The sequence below is a fragment of the Camelus bactrianus genome, chromosome 8, assembly GCF_048773025.1.
Source record: "Camelus bactrianus isolate YW-2024 breed Bactrian camel chromosome 8, ASM4877302v1, whole genome shotgun sequence".
Lineage (NCBI taxonomy): Eukaryota > Metazoa > Chordata > Mammalia > Artiodactyla > Camelidae > Camelus > Camelus bactrianus.
The window spans coordinates 84141747-84164317 of record NC_133546.1 but is presented as its reverse complement, the minus strand read 5'-3'; positions in this window follow the sequence as shown (position 1 = coordinate 84164317).

Genomic DNA, 22571 nt, shown 5'->3' with positions numbered 1-22571 from the left:
GACTAATGTTCAGAAATATGACAGCGAGGCCTTTCCAGTTCCACATTCAGAGAAGTATGAATCTGTCATGTTTAATATGTCATATGACACTAAGCAAGGCAGGAAAGCGGGCTCCCGTGCTTTAAGGAAATTTTTAGCAATGACATTTGTAACTAAAAGTGTTTTTGTTTCACCTTCAGCTAACCAGAAAATTCAATTGACTCCTATTACCCATTACTCAGGTGTCCTGGTTTGATTGTATTAGGCACTTTTTCCTCATCACCCTAGCATGGCTTTGCTCCATCAACACAGATGGATTGTCTCCAAGGCTGCTCCATGTGCATGGCGTGTTTGTGTACACACGTGCACCCACTGATTGGTGCCACTGATCCATATCCAGTAGTTGTTCTGCCTTATAACTCAGGCATTGCTTTATTATACCCTAGAAAACTGCTTTTAGATCATTGATTGTACTATAGACCATCCTCTTGCCCACATTAGGAAATGACATCTTCCAAGACACAGGTCCTGTGTGCTTGTATATATGTATAAGTAAGAATTAAACATGTATGTCATCCCCTCACGTATTTAATTTGTGCCTTCCCAATCAAATGTGCATAGTAAAGGCTAACTTCCCATAACAGTAGAACTTTAAGGAAGTAAGAAGAAGAAATTAGCCACCAGGGAGAAGACAGGGCATCAAGCAGGAGTTTGGTATCAAATAATTTATTCTAAAGCTGCTCTGGCTCAATAAATAAGTGAAATTGACATTATTGTATCATGCTAGAGCATCTGCTATTGAAGGCTGATTTTAATTTACTTTGATATAAGTGGAAAATTGTGTTGGAACAGCATGGGAAATGAAGCACACTTCATCTATCTGTACTCCCGCAGTGTATTTCAGAGCTGCTCAGTTTTGAGGAAAAGTATCTTGTCAGGAGACAATAGAATTGCTTTCCTTGTTGGAATTTTTGTAGCTTCCAGAAGCACATCTGCAGGTGATTATGTAAAAGTCTAGAGTTGAATTAAATAACAGGAAATTTTAGCCTATTGAAATCTAGGAGAAGTGAAATATTTTTGCTTACCACCACCACCAACACCATCACCACCACCACCACAACCACCAGGCAAGCACGTGTACACCCAGAGAGATTTCACAACAGAGGAAATGACAAAGCTGGTTCTGTTACCGAGGCCAAACTTGTTCTGCTCACTGCCCAACAGTGATAAATAAATAAATCAGGAGATGAGGTTTTGGGGCAAGGAATAGTAACTTTATTCAGAAAGCTGGCAGACCAAGAAGATGGGGGACTAATGTCCTGGAGAACCATCTTGCCCAAGTCAGAATTCAGGCTCCTTTTAAACTAAAAAGGAGAGGGGGTGTGGTTGATTGTGCAAACTTCTTGCTGCAGGCATTCTTTGTTCTTGTAGCCATCCATGTGGGTCAGGCTATGGTGTCCCTGTAAACCTCCAACAAAACAACGGTTATTCTCTATTTTGCAACTTGCCATCTCTGCCTAAGTGCAGAAGTGCTAACATCCTTAAAGTTCAGAGCCCCGAGAATAGGCTTTCCTGTAGGTTTTAGGCTAAAGGCAACGTTGTTTTACAAAAGATGCAGAGCCAGCAAGATTAAGCCTGGAAAACAGGGCACAGTGCTTCAAAGTAAAGGAACAGATCCAATATGGCATCAGATTCGTTCTCCTCTATTACAGTTCTAGTTGGGGGAAATTTTGCAATAGAAAATCCCCTTAGTTGTTTTTTTTGATTTGCCTGAGATCTTGTTTGTTGGCTTGTGGTCTCATGGTGTCTAAACTGTATGTTAAGATGAATACTATTAAAATCATATGGTGCAGAAAACATATCTGTTCTGCTTCAAAAAATGACTGAAACATTTAGCTTTGTTTATTCCCATAGAATTTGGATTGAATCTATTTTCGAGTTTCTTCTTCCTTCAAACCAGTTTTTTACTGGAGGGTTTAAAGCCCAAATTAAAGAATTTTGGAGAAAACTCATGTAATTCATAAAAGCTTTACATCCGAATTTAAGATTGACCCATATTTATACTTTTAATCAAGGAACATGTTAAATTTTGTTAGTTGATCACTTATGACTTTTTTAACTTTGTCCATGTAATCTTTTGGAAGTTGAGAGGCTTAGACACTTGATCTAACAAAACAGGTATCATTGCTTGACTCTGTGAATGGAAGAATCCCAGTATAGTTTCCTGCTAGTGCATTTTATTAAAAATAATAAAGAATTCTTGCTATCTAATAAAGCAACTGACAGAAGCAATACTGAGTGTTTAAAATAAATCAGATTGTGGGTTCAATTATCTAAACAAGTGAAGATAGTATAGGGAAAAATTATGAATTTGAAGGAAAATATATTTTATGCAATTAATATTCTATTTTTAAGAAGCAAATGATAAAAAAATCAAATTTTTAATCATTTATCTACAAAGGAGATATATAAAGCCAACTTATCTTCATAAGTGTTACAAATACAAAAGGGCTATCTAAATCTACATTATTAAAGAATAAATTATACCAAATTGATCTCCAAGGTTGATTGATTTTCATGATATTTCTAATTTTTGATAATATAACTTTCATATAACATATCCAAGTAGCTCTTGAGTTATCCACAGTACCCTAGTCTACAGTTATTCTTACTGTGCTTAAAAAATGTAATAGGCAAGGATCAAGCCCTTGCTTTTGAAATGCCGCTGGACTTCTGGATATTCCCTTAAGTTAAAGACCAAAAGCAAATTAACTATTCTACTTTAAAGCAGTTGCTCAAAGATTTTAAGACATTCACTATCTATATTCAGTTTACAGGAAAGAATTAAGTTTTCTGAATCTTAAAAAAAAATCTACTGCTGAAATTGAAATTCTGGCTTGTCTGTTGACCATAAATAAAAAGGCTCTAAAGTAAAGCTCCCTTTACTGTTTTCTTCCCAACATAGGCCATGTTCATCACTTTCACACCAGACACGATTTCCTGTCTGGTGTATTGCTGGTCATTCTTTGTACCACCATAGAGGGACCACCTGCCTGACACCATGGAGGGACAAAACAACAACACCCTCTGCTGGTTCAGCATCATGGACTTCAAAGCAGAAGCAAGGAAAATCCATATATTAGGCTTAGTAACCATACCTCATGCAGGTAAGTTCTGTTTACAGGTGTTTAAAAATGCATTTCATCTTTTGTAAGACTTTTATTGTAATATAATTCTGTTTGATATCACAGCTGCCAGAGGGTTTTTTTTTTTCTAGTTTTCTTTTCAGATAAACTTTAAAATGGAAAAGTTATAAAAGTTAATACAGACTAGGGTTAGAAACTTCAAACCAAACCATAAAGCAACATTTTAAAATAAGAGTTTCAAGTGAGTACAGGGAGATGGATCCAGGAGAAATCTCTTTTTTTTTCTCTATTTTATATTTTAGTGCTTTATTTTGTATTAAAAAAGTTTCTTTTTTTCTTCTTTTTCTCTTTTTAAATTTTTTTTTACTGAGTAATAGTCATTTTACAGTGTTGTGTCAAATTCCAGTTTAGAACACAAGTTTCAGTTATACATGAACATACATATATTCATTGTCACTTTTTTTCACTGTGCAGGAGAAAACTCTCATATGTTAGAAATGAAGAAACTCTTAAGAGTTCCAAAAAGTAAGATGATTCAATTATTATGAGTAATGTGTTATTTAAGCACACCATGATGATCCTGAATGATGACAAACTAGCACAGTCACTTAACAAAGCAACACAAAGACAAACAGTGTAACCTGGTAACCACTAGTTTGTTCTCTACAAGTCTGTTTCTTTTGTTATATTCACTAGTTTATACTTTGTTGTATTTTTTAGATTCCACGTATAAGTGATATCATACAGTATTTGTCTTTCTCTGTCTGCCTCATTTCACCAAGCATAATACCCTGCAAGTCCATCCATGTTGTTGTAAATGGCAAATTTTCATTTTTTATGGCTGATTAGTATTCCATTCTATGTATGTGTGTGTGTATATATGATCTATATATATATACACCAAGGATCAAATGGTAGTTCCATTTTTAGCTTTTTGAGGAACCTCCATACTGTTTTCTACAATGGCTACACCAATTTACATTCTCACTGACAGCATATGAGGGATTACTTTTCTCCATATCCCTGCCAACATTTGTTATTTGGGTTCTTTTAGATGACCATTCTGACAGGTGAAAGGTGATGCCTCATTGTGGGTTTGATTTGCATTTCTCTGATTATTAGTTGTGGTGAGCATCTTTGCATGTGCTTGTTGGCCATCTGTATGTCTTATTTGGCAAAATGTCTATTCAGGTCTCCTGCCTATTTTTCAATTGAGTTGTTATACAATTATAATTTATAATGATATATGTAACAAACATAAAAGCTCCTAAATATATGAAGCAAACATTGACAAAATTGCAGGGAGAAGTAGACAGCTCTACAATAATAGTAGGAGACATCAATAACACACTTTCAATAATATGTAGAACAACAAGACAGAAGGTCAATAAGGAAATAGGCGGCTTGAACAACATTATAGATCAGTTGAATCTAAGAGATATATATATAGAAAACTTCACTTCACAAAACAGCAAAACACATTGTTCTCTAATTTATATGGAATATTCTCCAGGTTACACTATATGTCAGGCCACAAAAATGTCTCAATAAATTTAAAAAGTTTGAAATCATACAAATAATCTTTTAAATCAAAATGGAATGAAACTAGATATCAGTAGCAGAGAAAAACTGTGAAGATCCCCTAATGTGAGGAATTAACACCCTTAAACAACCCATGGGTCAGACAAGGAACCATAAGAAAATTTAGGAAAACTGAGTCAAGTGAAAATGAAAACTTAGCATACAGAACTAAGGGATTCTGCAAAAGTAGTACTAAGAAGGAAATTTATACCTGCAAATGCTTATATTAAAAAAAGAACAATTCCCAAATCAACAATTTACAACTTAAAAACTAAAAAAGAACAAAGTAAATGCAAAACTAGTGGCAGAAATTTAATAATAAAGATTCAAGCAGAGATACTCAAAATGAGAATAGAAAAGCTACAGAGAAAAATCAATAAAACCAAGAGTTGCTTTATTGAAAACATAAACAAAATTGACAAACTTTTTGCTAGGTTGACTATGGTAAAAGGAAACAGACTCAAATAACTAAAATCATAAATGAAAGAAGGGATATTACAATAAATTTTACAGAAATAAAAAGTATTATAAAAGCATTATGAAAAATTTTACACCAAAAATTTGGATATCTCAGATGAAATGGACAAATTCCTAGAATCACAAAACCTACCAAGACTGAACCACAAAGAAATAGAAAATCTAAACATCCAAAACTAGTTAGGAGATTGAATCAATCATCAAAAAACTTCCAACAAATAAAAGCTCAGGGCCAGAAGACTTCACTTGTGATGTCTACCAAACATTTACAGAGGAATTAACACTAATTCTCCCCCAAACTCTTCCAAAACTTTGAAGAGGATGGAGCATTTCCAGACTCATTTTATGCTGTCAGCATTACACTGATACCAAATCCTGACAAGGACACTATAAAAATTGCAGACCAATATCCCTGATGAAAATTCTCAAGAAAATATCAGCAGACAATTTAACAGCACGTTTGTAAGTATTATACACTGTGACCAAGTGGAATTTATTCCTGGAATGCAAGAATGGTTCAACATACAAATATTAATCAATTTAATATACCACAGTAGCAGAATAAAGATGAAGGGAACCCATGATCATCTCAATTTATGCAGAAAGAGCATTTGACAAAATTTAACACCTTTTAATTATGTAAACCCTTAACAAACTAGGAATAAAAGATAACTACCTCAACATAATAAATGATACATATGAAAAGCCCACAGCTAATATACTTAATGGTGAAGCTGAGGGCTTTCCCTCTAAGAAAGCTTAATAAAGAGACCAAATTCTTCACAAGGAAATTCACAAAATACCATTAAATAGAATAATATTCATGATTCTCTATATCTTCTTTATACACCAAAAATAAAAAACAAACCCCAAAGCAAAAAACGTACACCAGGAACATAATGATAAGAGTCCCTGGTTGAGGACAGCAATGAACAGGAGACTACAGTAGACAGGCGACTAGATTGTATAGTAGGAAATATTTAGAACCATTACATAAAATTTATATTAGTCAATAGACACATAAGTCAATGGAACAGAATAGAAAACCCAGAAATAGCCCCCACACAAGAACAGGAAACTGATTTTTGACAAAGATACAAAAAGCAACTTTTGAAAAGTCTTTTCAACCAAAGTTACTGGGACAATTGGATATGCATAGAAAAAAATGAACCTTGACCTAAGACTTACACCTTATGTAAAAATAACTCAAAATGAATCATAGAAATTCATGTAAAACATAAATATATCTAGAAACACATACTCTGATTTCTCAGCATGTTTCCTAGAGAAAGTTTCAAATTAAGGCAGTTTGTGCTGGAAAGTTGATTTGGAGTGATTGCTCCCCTATGTACATACGTAAGCCTGTCATCCTAACAAAGAAAGTCTGTTTCCAACAAGGTAGTTGAAGGACAGCTTCCAACACATTCAGATCCCAGATTGGAACATGTGGAGAAGAGTTCATTCATTTAGCCAGAATAGGCACGGTATATCTAGAAACAATTACCCTGAAATAAAAATCAAGTTCTGTAGAGATGGTTTGAAGCTAAAGGAGGTTTGAGCTGGAAAACCGAGTTAGATAGAGTGCCTCTCATTATGTATTTAGGAAGGCCTGTCAACATAACACAACAAATTTTTGTTCCCAACATGGTAGGTGAATAACAGCTTGCACACACATTTGGATCAAAAAATGGAACATGTGGGAAAGCCTTCATTCAGCTAGACTGAAAGTGAAGGGTACAAGTATAAACAATGTGAATTCTCAGCAAGTTTCCAAGAGCTGGTTTCAAGGGAGAGGAAGTTTGTGCTGAAAAAAAAAAGATGGAGTGAGTGTCTCCCCTTATATATATAGGTAGGCCAGTGTCACTAACCCATAAACTAGGTGTTACCAACAGGGTAGTTGAAGGACGGCTTCCACAGACAATCAGATCCCAGAATGGAACATGTGTAGAACCGATCATTCATCTAGCACAAAGGACAAGGGTACATCTAGAAACACTTACCCTGATTTCTCAGCATGTTTCCTCAAGCCGTTTCAAGTTAAAGGCAGATTGCTCTGGGAAACTAAGTTGGAGCATGTGCCTCCCATTATATATAAAGGTAGGACAGACCCCCTAATCCAGAAACTCTGTTTTCCCAACATGGTAGTTACATGACAGCATCCACACACATTGGGATGTCGGAATGCAATATGTTGAGGTGTGTTCATTTATCTAGCACAAAGGACAAGGGTTCACCTAGAAACACATACCCTGGTTTCTCTGCATGTTTCCTCCAGCCGATTTCAAAGTAAAGGCCGTTTGCTTTGGATAACAGTTGGAGAGAGTGCCTCCCTTATATGTACAGGTGGGCCAGTGCCACTAACCGAGAAACTTTGTGTTCATAAAAATGTAGTTGAAGGAAGGCTTCCACACACAGATGAATCTCAGAATGTTACATGTGAAGAAGCGTTCATTCACGTAGCACAAAAGAAAAGGGTACATCTAGAAGCAATTACCCTCATTTCTCAGCATGTTTCCTGAAGCTGGTTTCAAAGTAAAGCCAGTTTGCTCTGTAAAGCCGAGTTGGAGCAAGTGACTCCCCTTTTATATATAGGCAGGCCAGTGCCACTAACCGAGAAATTCTGTGCTCAGAACAAGGTATGTGAATGAAGGATTTGACACACATTTGGATACCAGAATGAATCATGTAGGGAAGCGTTCATTCACCGAGCACAAAAGGCAAGATTACATCTAGAAACACTTATCCTTTCTCATCATGTTCCTTGAGCTGGTTTCAAGGTAAAGGCAGTTTGTGCTGGAATACCGAGTTGGAGTGTGTTCTTCACTTATATATAAAGTTTGGCTAGTTCCACTAACCCAGAAACTATTTTCACAAAAGTGTAGGTGAAAGACTGCTTCTACACACTTTCAGATCCCAGAATGGAACAAGTGGAGAAGCGTTCATTCTTGCAGCAGAAAGGGCGTGGACATATCTAGAAACACCCTGAATTCTCAACATGGTTCCTAGAGAGGGTTTCAAAGTAAACGCAATTTTGCTGGAAAACTAAGTTGGAGAGAGTCACTCCCCTTTTTACATACAGAGGTAGGCCAGTGCCTCTAAACCAGAAACTCTGTGTTCTGAACAAGGTAGGTGAAAGTTGCCTTACACACACACATTCGGATGCTAGAATGGAACATGTGGAGAAGCTTTCTTTCAGCTAACACAAAGGGCAAATGTACATCTAGAAACAAGTACCTTGACTTCTCAGCATGCTTCCTAGAGTGGGTTTCAAGGTAAAGGCAGTTTGCTCTGGAAAACCAAGTTAGAGTGAGTGCCTCCCCTTCTATAAATAGGTAGGCCAATGCAACTAACCGAAAAACACTGCATTTAGAATAAAGTAGGTGAAAGGCTGCTTCCAAACACAGTCTGACCCCAGAACTAAAGATGTGCAGAAGTGTTCATTCATCAAGCAGAAAGTGCAAGACTACCTCTAGAAAAACCTACCCTGATTTTTCAGCATGATTTCTAGGGATGGTTTCAATGTAAACACAGTTTGTGCTGGAAAACCGAGTTGGAGTGATTCACTCCATTTTTATTACAGGTAGACCATTACCCCTAACCCAGAAACCCTTTTTTCCCAACAAGGTAGGTGAAGGGTGGCTTACACATACATTTGGATCCCAGAATGTGACAGGTGGAGAAGCATTCATTGAGCTAGCACAAAGGACAAGAGTACTTCTGAAAATACTAACCATGATTTCTCAGCATATTTCCTAGAGCAGGTTTCAAGGTAAAGGCTTTTGCACTGGAAAACCAAGTTGGAGCGATTGTCTCCCCTTACATATATAGGTAGGCCAGTGTCATTAACCGAAAAACTGTGAGCTACAAACAACACAGGTGAAGAATGACTTCCACACACATTTGGATCCCAAAATGGAACATTAGGTGAATCGTACATTCATCTAGCACAAAGGGAAATGGTACATCTAGAAAGAGTTACCCTGAATTCTCAACATGCTTTCTACAGTCAGTTTCAAGGTACAGGCAGTTTGCAATGGAAAACTGAGTTGGAATAAGTACCTCCCACAATATACATAGGTTGGCCAGTGCCCTTAACCGAGAACCTCTGTGTTCCCAACAAGCTAGGTAAAGGACAGCTACCACACACATTCAGTTCCCAGAATGGAACATGTGGAAAAGCATTCATTCATCTAGCAAAAAGGGCAAGTGTACATCTGGAAACACTTACCCTCATTTCTAAGCATGTTGCCTAGAGTAGGTTTCAAGGTAAAGGCAGTTTGCACTGGAAAACTGAGTTGGAGTATGTGCCTCCCCTAATATATATAGGGAAGCCAGTGCCCCTAAACCAGAAACTCTGTGTTCGGATCAAGGTATGTGAATCACGGTTTCTGCACACATTAGGATCACAGAAGCATTCTTTCATTCTAGCAGAGTGGGCAAGGTTACACGTGGAAATACTTTGCCTGGTTTCTCAGCATGTTTCATCGAGCCAGTTTCAAGGTAGAGGTTGTTTGCGCTGGAAAATTGAGTTGGAGTGAGTGCCTCCTCATATATATAAGTAGCCTAGTGCCCTTAATACAGAAACTCTGTGTTCTGAACAAGGTATGTGAGGAGGGCTTGCACACACATTCGAATATCAGAATGGAAAATGTGGAGAAATATTCATTTATCTAGCACAGAGAGCAAGTGTACATCTAGAAACAATTACCCTGATTTCTCAGCATGTTTCCTATAGTCAGTTTCAAGGTAAAGGCAGTTTGTGCTAATAAATGACTTGGAGTGCGTCTCTCCCCTAATATATATAGGTAGGCCAGTGACTCTAACCCAGTAACTGTGTTCACAACAAGGTTTGTGAAGGTTGGCTTACGCACACATTCGGATCCCAGAATGGAACATGACGAGAAGCATTCTCTAACGTAGCTCAAAATGGAAAGATATATCTTGAAATACATACCCTGCTTCTCGGAATGGTTCCTTGAGCCGGTTTCAATGTAAAGGCAGTTTGTGCTGGTAAGTCGAGTTGGATCGAGAGCCTTCCCTTATTTATACAGTTTGGCCTGTGCCCCTATCCCAGAAACTCCATGTTAACAACAAGGTAGGTGAAGGACTGCTTCCACACAGATTAGAAACTCAAAATGGAACATGTGAAGAAGCGTTCATTCATCTAGCACAAGGGGCAGGTGTACATCCAGAAACCCTTATCCTGATTGCTCAGCATGTTTCCTGGAGCAGGTTTCAAGAGAAAGGCAATTTGTGCTGGAAAACCGAGTTGGAGAGAGTGCATACTCATAGGTATGTAAGTAAAGTTTTTCCCCAACCACAGACAGTCTGTGTTCCCAACAAGCTAGGTGAAGGATGGCTTCCAAACACATTCGGATCCTAGAATGGATCATGTGAAGAGGTGTTCATTTGTCTAGCATACAGGGCATAGGTATAACTAGAAACACTTACTATGATTTCTCAGCATGTTGCCTAGTGACATTTCCAAGGGAAAGGCAGTTTGTGCTGGAAAACAGAGAAGGAATGAGTGACTCCAAACAGGTATGTAAGTAGTGTAGTTCCCCTAACGCAGAAACTCAGTGTTCCCAACAAGCAAGTCATAGATGGCATTCACACACATTCAGATTCCAGAGTGGAGCATGTGGAGATGCGTTCATTCATCTATCGTACAGGTAATGGTTATATCTAGAAACACATACTCTGATTTCTCAAAATGTTTCATAGAGCCGATATCAAAGGAATGCCCATTTGTGCTGGAAAACTGACTTCGGTCCAGTGCCTGCCCACATATATGTAAATGGTGTTGCTCTCCTTACCCATAAACTCTGGGTTCCCAACACGCTAGTTGAAGGATGGCTTCCAAACATGTTGGGAACTAACATTGGTGTATGTGGGTATGAGTTAATTCAACTAGCATACATGGCATGGGTATATCTAGAAACACTTATCTGATTTCTCAGCATCTTTCCTAGAGCCGTTTTCAAGGGAAAGGCAATTTGCACAGGAAAACCAAGTTGGAGTATGTGCCTTCATATAGATTTGTAAGAAGTGTAAATCCCTGAACACAGAAATCTGTGTTCCCAACAATCCAGATGAAGGACATCTTCCACAAACATTCAGATCCCAGAATGAACCATGTGGAGATGCCTTCATTCATCTAGCATACAGGGCATGAGTCCATGTAGAAACACTCTCTGAATTCTCAGCGTTTATCCTAAAGCCGGTAGTAATGGAAAGAAAGTTTGCGCTGAAAAAACGAGTTGCAGCGTGTGCCTACCCATAAATATATAAGTAGTGTAATTCCCCTAAGACAGAAACTCCATGTCCCCAACAAGCTAGGTGAAGGATGGCTTCCACATACATTCGGATCCCAGAGTGGAGTATGTGGAGAGACACTCCTTCATCTAGCATACAGGGCATGAATATGTCTAGAAACACTTACTCTGGTATCTCTGCAAGTTTCATACAGCCAGTTTCAAGCAAAATGTATTTTGTGCTGGAAAACACAGTTGGAGCCAGTTCCTTCCCATAGATATGTAGGTAGATTACTTCCCCTAGAACAGAAACTGTGATCCCAGCAATCTAGGTGAAGGATGGCTTCCACACACGTTCTGATCCCAGAATGTAGTATGAGGAGAGGCGTTCATTCATCTAGCATACAGGGCATGGGTACATCTAGAAACACTCAGCATGTTCCCTAGAGCTGGCTTCAGGGGAAATGCAGTTTGCACTGGAAAACTGAGTTGTAGCGGGTGCCTCCACATAGGTATGTAAGTAGCACAGTTCCCCTAATACAGAATCTCTGTGTTACCAACAAGCTAGGTGAAGGACAGCTTCCAAATACATAGGGATCTAAGAATGGAATATGTGGGGAGGCATTCATTCAACTAGCATACATCACATGGATATATCTAGAAACACTTACTCTCATTTCTCAACATCTTTCATAGAGCCGTTTTCAAGGGAAAGGTGGTTTGCGATGGAAAACTGAGTGGAGCGAGTGCCTTTCCATACTAATATAAGTAGTGTAGATATCCTAACCAATAAACTATATGTTCCCAACAATCTAGGTAAAGAACTACTACCACACACTTTTGAATCCCAGAATGGAGCATGTGGAAAGGCATTCATTCATCTAGCATACAGGGTATGAGTACATCTAGAAACACTTACTCTGATTTCTCAGCATGTTTCTTAGAGCCAGTTTCAAGGGAAAGATAGTTTGCACTGGAAAACCGAGTTGGAGTGAGTGCTTCCCCATAGATATGTAAGTAGCATAGTTTACCTAAGCCAGAAACTCTGTGTTCCCAACAAGCAAGGTGAAGGATGGCTTCCAAATATATAGGGATCTAAGAATGAAGTATGTGGGGAGGTGTTTATTCAACTAGCATACATCACATGGGTATATCTAGAAACACTTACTCTCATTTCTAAGCATCCTTCATAGAGCCGTTTTCAAGGGAAAGGCAGTTTGCGATGGAAAACTGAGTGGAGGGAGTGCCTCTCCATAGGTATGTAATTAGTGGAGTTCCCCTAAGATAGAAACTCTGTATTGCAAACAAGCTAGGTGAAGGATGGCTTCCACTCACGTTCAGATCCCAGAATGGAGCATGTGGAAAGGCATTCATTTATGTAGCATTCAAAGTATGAATATATCTAGAAACACTTACTCTGATTTACCAGCATGATTCCTAAACCCGATTTCAAAGGAAAGGCATTTTGCACTGGAAAACTGATGTGGAGCCAGTGCCTCCCCATAGGTATGAATATAGCTGAGTTCTCCTAACAGAGAAATTCTGTGTTCCCAACAAGCTCAGTGAAGGAAGTCTTCCACAGCCATACAGATCCCAGAATGGAGCACGGCAAGATCAATTCATTCATCTAGCATACAGGTCATGGGGACATGTAGGAACACTTACTCTGACAGTTCATCATGTTTTCTAAAACAGGTTTCAAGGGAAAGGCTGTTTGCATTGGAAAACCTGGTTGGATCAATTGCATGCCCATAGGTATTTAAGTAGCCTAGTTCCCATAACACAGAATGTATATGTTCATAACAAGCTAGGTGAAGGACAGCTTCCACACACATTCGGATCCCAAAATGGAGCATGTGGAGAAGCGTTCATTCATCTAGTATACAGGGCATGTGTACATCTAGAAACACTGATTTCTCAGCATGTTTCCAAGAGCCGGTTTCAAAGGAAAGGAAGTTTGCCCTGGAAAAGCGAGTAGGAGTAATTTTCTCCCCATTGATATGTAAGCAGAGTAGATCCCCTAACACAGGAACTTAGAGTTCCCAATAATTTAGATGAAGAACAGCTGCCACACACATTCAGATCCCAGAATGGAGCATGTAGAGAGGCGTTCATTCATCTATCATACATTTAATTGTTATATCTAGAAACACATACTCTGATAACTCAAGATGCTTCTTAGGGCCGATGTCAAAGAAAGGCCGTTTGCCCTGGAAAACTGAGTTCGAACGAGTTCCTGCCCACAGATATGTAAGTGGCGTTGTTACCCTAACACAGAAACTCTGTGTTCCCAACAAGTTAGGTGAAGGATTGTTTCAAAACCTATTGCAATCTAAGAATAGAGGATGTGGGGAGGCATTCATTCAAATAGCATACATGGCATGGTTATATATAGAAACACTTACTCTGATTTCTATGCATCTGTCCTAGAGCCGGTTCGAAGGGAAAGACACTTTGTGCTGGAAAACCGAGTTGAAGCAACTGCCTCCCTATAGGTATGTAAGTAGCGTAATACCCCTAACACAGAAACTCTGTGTTACCAACAAGTTAGGTGAAGGATGGCTTCCACACACATTCAGATCGCAGAAGAGAGCATGTGGAGAGACCTTCATTCATCTAGGATACAGGGCATGGGTACAAGTAGGAACAATTACCTTGAAATCTCAGCATGTTTCCTTGTGCTGGGTTAAGAGAAAGACAGTTTGCGCTGGGAAAAATAGTTGTGGGGTGCCTACACAATGGTATGAAAGTAGCGTAGTTCCCCTAACCCAGAATCTATGTTTTCCCAACAAGCTAGGTGAAGGATGGCTTCTTCAAATACTCGGATACCATAATGGAGCATGTGGAGAGGTGTTCATTCATCCAGTGTATAGGGAATGTGTACATCTAGAAACACTTACTATGACTTCTCAGCATGTTCCCTAGTGTCAGTTTAAAGGGAAAAGCATTTTGTGCTGGAACACCAAGTTGGGGCGAGTGAATACCCATAGGTATGCAAGTAGTGTAGATCCCCTAGCCCAGAAACTCTGTGTTACCAACAACCTAGGTGGAGGACAGCATCCACACACATTCAGATCCCACAATGGAGCATGTGGAGATGTGTTCTTACATCTAGCATACAGGGCATGGGCACATCCAGAAACCCTTACTCTGATTTCTCAGCATGTTTCCTGGAGCCAGTTTCAAGGGAAAGACAATTTTCATTGGAAAACCAAGCTGGAGTGAGTGCATGCCCATAGGTGTGTAAGTAGCATAGATGCCCTAGCCCAGTAACTCTGTGTTCCCAACAAGCTAGGTGAAAGATGGCGTCCACACACTTTTGGATCCCAGAATGGAGCATGTGGAGAGGCGTTCATTAATCTAACCTACAGGAAATGGTTATCTCTAAAACACATACTCTGATTTCTCAGCATGTTTCCTAGAGCAGTTTTCTAGTTTAAGGCAGTTTGTGCAGGAATACCGAGTTAGAGTGAGTGCCTCCCTATATATATGTAAGTAGTTCAGTCCCCTAACACAGAAACTCTCTGTTCCCTACAAGACAGGTGAAGAATGGCTTCTACACACATTCGGATTGCAGAAAGAAACATGCAGAGAGGCATTCACTCATTAAGCATACATTTCTTGGGTATATCTAGAAACATATACACTGATTTCTCCGCATGTTTCCTAGTGCCTTTCTTAAAGGACAGGCAGTTTGCCCTGGAAAACTGAGTTCGAGCAAGTGCTTCCCCATAGATATTTAGGTGGCATTTTTCCTGTAACACAGAAAATCTTTGTTCTCAAAAAGCTAGGTGAACTATGGCTTCCAAACACATTTGGGTCCCATTACGGAGCATGTGGAAATGCGTTCTTACATCTAGCATACAGGGCACGAATATTTCTAGAAACAATTACTCTGATTTCTTCGCATGTTTCCTAGGCCCGATTTCCAAGAAAGTAGTTTTATGCTGGAAAACAGACTTGGTGTCAGTGCCTCATCATTGATAGGAATGTAGCTTAGTTCTCCTAACACAGAAACTGAGTGCCCAACAAGCTAGGTGAAGGAGGTCTTCCACATTCATACACATCCCAGAATGGAGCATAGGGAGAGCCATTGAATCATCTAGCATAAACAGCATGGGTACATGTAGAATCACTTACAATGAATTTTCAGTATGTTTTCTAGAACATGTTATAAGGGAAAGGCACTTTGGCTGTAAAACTGAGATTTGTCAGTGCATGTATATAGATATATAAGTAGCATAGTTTTCATAACCGGAATCTACATGTTGCCAACAAGCTAAGAGAAGGATGGCTTCCACAAACATGCAGATTCTAAAATGAAGCATGTGGAGAGGCATTGTTTCATCTAGCTTACAGATGCATATAGATACAGCAAAGCCTCTCTACTTCTTCCATTCTCAGATCTGAATGTGTGTGGAAGCCTTTCTTCAAATACTTGTTGGGAACAGTTTCTCCTTCAGGGATATAACACTACTTCCATATCTATTGGGAGGCACTCTCTCCAACTCGGTTTTCTAATGCAAAATGCATTCCCTTGCAAACTGGCTCTTGGTAACACGTGGAGAAATCAAAGTAAGTGTTGTGAGATGTACCCAGCCCCTGATGCTAGATGCAGCAACGCCTCTATCCTTGTTCCATTCTCAGATCTGAATGTGTGAGGAAGCCATCCTTGACCATCCTTGTTGGGAACAGAGTTTCTGTTTGCGGGGTAGTACACTACTTCCATGTGTATTGGGAGATACATGCTCTAACTGCTTTTACAGCAGAAACTGCCTTTTCTTGCAAACCAGCTCTATGAAACATGCTGAGAGATCAGTCAGTGTTTCTAGATGTCCCCCAGCCCTTAATTCTAGATGCAGCAATGCCACTCTCCCTGTTCCATTCTCAGATATGAATGTGTGTTCCAGCTGTCCTTCAACTAACTTGTTGGGAACACAGACTTACTGTTTGAGAGGAAACATGCTAATTACTTATCTATTGGGAGGCTTTCACTCCAACTCGGCTTTCCATTGCAAACTGCCTTATGTTGCCAACATGTTCTAGGAAAAATATTGAGAGATCACAGTCATTCTTACTTGGTGTCACCCAGCCCTTAATGCTAGATGCAACAACGCCTCTGTCCTTGTTCCATTCTCAAATCTGAATGTGTATGGAAGCAGCCCTTCACCTACCTTGTTGGGAACATAGACATTCTGCTTGAGGTGAACTGCACTATTTACATATATATGGGGAGGCACTCGCTCCAACTCGGTTTGCCAATGAAAACTGTCTTTCCTTGTAAACTGGCACTAGGAAACATGCTGAGAAATGACAGTCGTTCTTCCTACATGTCCCACAGTCCTTGATGCTTGATGCAGCAATGCCTCTCTCCTTGTTCCATTCTCAGATCTGAATGTGTATGGAAGCCGTCCTTCATTTACCTTGTTGAGAACACAGAGTTTCTGCTTAAGGGGAACTATGCGACTTACATATCTCTTGGTAGGCACTCGCTCATACTCAGCTTTCCCATGCAAGTGGCCTTTCCTTGCAAAGGGGATCTAGGAAGCAAGCTGATATATCTGAGTCAATGTTTCTAGATGTCCCCCAATCCTTGGTCTAGATGCAGCAACGCCTCTCGCCTTGTTCCATTCTCAGATATGAATGTGTTGGAAGCCTTCCTTCACCTTCCTTGTTGGGAACACAGATTTTCAGTTTGCAGGAAACTATGTGACTTACATAGCTATTCAAAGGGACACACTCCTACCTGGTTTTCCAGCGCCAAATACTTTCCTTGCAATCCAGATCCAGGATACATGCTGAGAGTCAAAGTCAGTGTTTCTTGCTGTCCTCCAGCCCTTGATGTTAAATGCAGAAACACCTCTCTCCTTGTTCCATTCTCAGGTTTGAGTGTGTGAGGAAGCCTTCCTTTAGCTACCTTGTCGGGAACAAAAGTTTCTGCTTGAGGGAAAATATGTGACTTAAATATCTATGGGGAAGCCATCACTGGAAATCGATTTTCAGTCCAAACTACCTTTCCTTGTAAACTGGCTCTAAGAAACATGCTGATATATCAGAGTCAGTGTTTCTAGATGTCCCGCAGCCCTCGATGCTAGATGCAGCAACGCCTCTCTCATTGTTCCATTCTCAGATCTTAATGTGTGAGGAAGCCGTCCTTGACCTTCCTTGTTGAGAACACAAAGTTTCTGCTTGACACTACTACCATATTGATTGGGAGAGACTTGCTCCAACTGGCTTTCCATTGGAAATTACTTTTTCTTGCAAACCGGCTCCAGGAAACATGCTGAGAAATCACAGTCAGTGTTTCTTTATGTTCCCCACCACATGATGCTAGATGCAGTAATGCCTGTCTCCTTGTTCGGGTCTCAGATTTGAATGTAAGTGGAAGCCGTCTTCACTAACTTGTCGGGAACACAGAGTTTCTGCTTGAGGGGAACTATGTGACTTACATATCTAGGGGGAGGCACTCATTCCAACTCTCTTTTCCAGTGGAAACTGCCTTTCCTTGCAAAACGACTCTAGGAAACATGCTGGTATATCAAAGACAGTGTTTCTAGAAGTGCCCCAACCTTGATGCTCGATGCAGCAATACCTCTCTCCTTGTTCCATTCTCTGATCTGAATGTGTGTGGAAGCACTCCTTCAGATAAATTGTTGGAACACAGAGTTTCTGCTTGAGGGGAACTATGTGACTTAAATCTCTATGGGCAAGCCCTTGCTGCAACTTGATTTTCCAGTGCAAAGAACCTTTCCTTGCAAACCAGCTCTAAGAAACATGCTGAGAGATCACAGTAAGTGTTTCTAGATGTCCTGCAACCCTCGATGCTAGATGTAGCATACCTCTCTTCTTATTCAATTTTCAGATCTAAATGTGTTTGGAAGCCATCCTACAAATACCTTGTTGGGAATACAGACATTCTGCTTGAGGTGAACTATACTACTTACATATCAATTGGGAAGCACTCGCTCCTACTCAGTTTTCCCACGCAAACAGCCTTTCCCTGCAAACTGACTCTACGAAACATGCTGAGATAACACAGTCAGTGTTTTTAGATGTCCCCAGGCATTGATGCTATATGCAGCAACACCACTTGCCTTATTAGATTCTCAGATCAGAATGTGTGTGGAAGCCATCTTTCACTACTTTGTGGCAAACACTGAGTTTCTTCTTGAGGGGAGCAATGCTATTTATATCTCTATGGGGAGGAGCTCACTCCAACATTCTTTTCCAGTGTGAAATGCCCTTCCTTGCAAACTGGCTCTAGGAAACATGCTGAGAAATCACAGACTTTATTTCTACATGTCCCCCAGCCCATGATGCTAGATGCAGCAACGCCACTCTCCTTGTTCCATCTCAGATCTGAATGTGTGTGGAAGCTTTCCTTCACCTACCTTGTTGGGAACACTTAGTTTCTGCTTCAGGGGAACTACACGACTTACATTTCAAGGGGTAGGCCCTCGCTCCAACATGCTTTTCCCATGGAAACTGCCTTTCCTTGCAAACCGGCTCTATGAAACATGCTGAGAGGTCGCAGTCAGTGTTTCTAGATGTTCCCCAGCCCTTGATGCTAGATGCAGCAGAGCCACTCTCCTTGTTCCATTATCAGATCTGAATGTGTGTGGAAGCTGTCCTTCCCTTAAGTTGCTGTGAACACTGAGTTTCTGCTTGAGGGGAACTATGCTAGTTACATATGTGTGGGGAGGCACTTGATCAAATTCGCTTTTCTAGCTTATATTGCCTTTTCTTGGAACCCAGCATTAGGAAACAAATTGAGAAATCACAATCAGTGATTCTGGATATCGCCTAGCCCTTGATTCTACATGGAGTAACGCCTCTCTCCTTGTTCAATTCTGAGATCTGAATGTGTGTGAAAGCTGTCATTCACCTACCTTGTTGGGAATATAAACTTTCTTTTTGAGGTGAACCACACTACTTTCATATCTATGGGGAGTCACTCGCTCCAACTCAGTTTTCCATTGCAAACTGCCTTTCCTTGAAAACCAGGTGTAAGGAACATGCTGAGAAATTACAGTGTTTCTAGATGTCTCCCAGCCCTTGATTCTAGATGCAGCAATACCTTTCTCCTTGTTTCATTTTCAGCTCTGAATGTGATTGGAAGCTGTCCTTTACCTACCTTGTTGGGAACAGCGAGATTCTGCTTGAGGGGAACTATGCAACTTACAAATCTATTGGAAGATACTCGCTCCAACTCGGCTGTCATTTGCAAATTGCCTTTCCTTGCAAACAGGATCTAGGAAAAGTGCTGAGCATTCACAGTCATTGTTTCTTGGTGTCACCCAGCACTTAATGCTACATGCAGCATTGCCTCTCTCATTGTTCTATATTCAGATCAGAATGTGTGTGGAAGTTGTGCTTCCCCAACCTTGTTGGGAACACAGTTTCTGCTTGAGGTAATCTATGCTACTTACATATCAAACGGGAGGCACTCTCTCCAACACCGTTTTCAAGCAAACTGCCTTTCCTTTCAAGCCTGCTCTAGGAAACATGCTGAGATATCACAGTCAGTGTTTCTAAAGGTCCCCCAGCCCTTGCTAGATGCAGCAACGTCTCTCCCCTTGTTTCATTCTCAGATCTGAATGTATGTGGAAGCCGTCCTTCACCTACCTTGTTGGGAACACATAGTTTCTGCTTAAGGGGAAATGCACTATTTATATATCCATGGGTAGTCACTTGTTCCAACTCAGTTTTCCAGTGCAAACGGCCTTTCCTTGCAAACCGGCTGTAGGAAACATGCTGAGAAATCACAGTCAGTGTTTCTAGATGTCCCCTAGCCCTTGAACCAAGATGCAGCAATGCCTCTCTCCTTGTTCCATTCTCAGATTTCAATGTGTGTGGAGGCGGTTATTCAAATACCTTGTTGGGAGCAGTGAGTGTCTGCTTGAAGGGAACTAGGCTACTTACATATCTATGGAGAGGCAATCACTCCAAATCGTTTTTCCAGTGGAAACTGCCTTTCCTTCCAAACCAGCTCTAGTAAACATGATGAGAAATCAGTGAGTGTTTCCAGATGTCCCGCAGCCCTTGATGCTGGGTGGAGAAACACCTCTCTCCTTTTTTAATTCTCAGATCAGAATGTGTGTTGAAGCAGTCCTTCACCTACCTTCTTGGGAAAACAGAGTTTCTGCTTGAGGGGACCTACGCTAGTTACATATCCATGGGGAGGCCCTCACTCCAACTCGGTTTTCCAGTGCAAACTGCCTTTCCTTACAATCAGGCTCTAGGAAACATGCTGAGAAATCACAGTATGTGTGTCCAGATATTCCCCAGCCATTGATACTACATGCAGCAACTCCTCTCTTCTTGTTCCATTCTCAGATCTGAATATTTGTGGAAATCGTCCTTATCCTACCTTGTTGGGAACACATAACTTATGCTTGATGGGAACAAAGCAACTTACATTTCTACAGGAAGAAGCTCCTCCTACTCGTTTTCCCAGCACGAACTGCCTTTCCTTGCAAAGTGACTCTAAGAAACATCTGAGAAATCACAGTCAGTGTTTATAGATGATGCCCAGCCCTTGATGCTAGGTGCAGCAATGCCTCTGTTCTTGTCCCATTCTCAGATCTGAATGTGTGTGGAAGCCATCCTTCACCTACCTTGTTTGGAAAACCGAGTTTTTGATGAGGGGGTACTATGCTACTTACATATCTATGGGGAGGCACTCCAGCTCGGCTTTCCAGTGCACACTGACTTTACTTGGAAACCGGCTGAAGGAAACATTTTATTAAATCAGTGTCATTGTTTCTACTTATAGCCAGGTCCTTTAGGCTGGATGAATATGCCATTCTCCACATGCTCATATCTGAGATCTCAATGTGTGTGGAAGCTGTCCTTCAGGTTGTTTATTGTTAACACAGTGTTCCTGGGTTAACTGAACTATGCTACATAAATATCTGTGAGTAGGCACTTGCTGGTACTCAATTTTCCAGAGCAAACTGCCTTTCCCTGCAAACCGACTCTAGGAAACATGAGGGATCAGAGTAAGTATTACTAGATGTACACATGCCCTTTATGATAGAAGAAAGAACGACTCTCCACATGCTCCATTTTGGCATCTGAATGTGTGTGGAAGCCGTCCTTCAACTAATTTGTTGGGAACATAGGTGTTCTGAGTTAGGGGAATTACGCTACTTACCTATCTATTGGGAGGCAATCGCTCCAGCTAGGTTTTCTAATGCAAATGTCCTATCCCTTGAAACAGCTCTAGGAAATATGCTGAGAAATCAGACTAAGTGTTTCTATATATACCCATGCCTTTTATGCTAGATGAAAGAACTGCATTCCACATGCTCCATTCTGGGATCCAAATGAGTGTGGAAGCCTTCCTTCATATAGCTTGTTGGGAACAGAGTTGATCTGTGTTCTGGGAACTGCACAACTTAAATATCTATGGGGAGGCATTTACTTCAACTCATATATCCAGAGCAAACAGCCATTCCCTTTAAAAAGGCTCTAGGAAACATGCTGAGAAATCACAGTAAGTTTTTCTAGATGTAACCATGCTCTTTATGCTAGATGAAATAGCGCCTCTCCACATGCTCCATTTGGTATCTGAATGTGTGTGGAAGCTGCTCTCAAAAGTTTGTTGGTCACACAGGTGTTCTGTGTTAAAGGAGTTATGCTACTTACCTATTTATGGGGGGTGACTTGCTCCAACTAGTTTTTCCTGCACAAGCTTCCTTTCCCTTAAAAACGGCCCTAGGAAACATGCTGAGAAATCAGAGTACGTGTTTCTAGATATACCCATGCTCTTTATGCTACATGAGAGAATGGCTATCCCCATGCTCCATTCTGGAATCCTAATGTGTGTGGAAGTCGTCCTTCATCCAGCTTTTTGGGAATACCAGGTTTTTATGTTAGGGGAAGTATTCTACTTAATTATTTATGGGGAGGCACTAGCTCCAATACTGTTTTCCATCGCAAACTGCCTTTCTGTTGAAACCGACTCTAGGAAACATGGTGAAATATCAGAGAATTTGTTTCTAGATGTACCAAAGCTCTTTATAGTAGATGAAAGAATGCCTCTCCACATTCTCCATTCTGTGATCTAAATCTGCATGGATGTCCTGCTAAATTAGTTTGTTTGGAACACATGTGTCTTGTTTTATGGGAA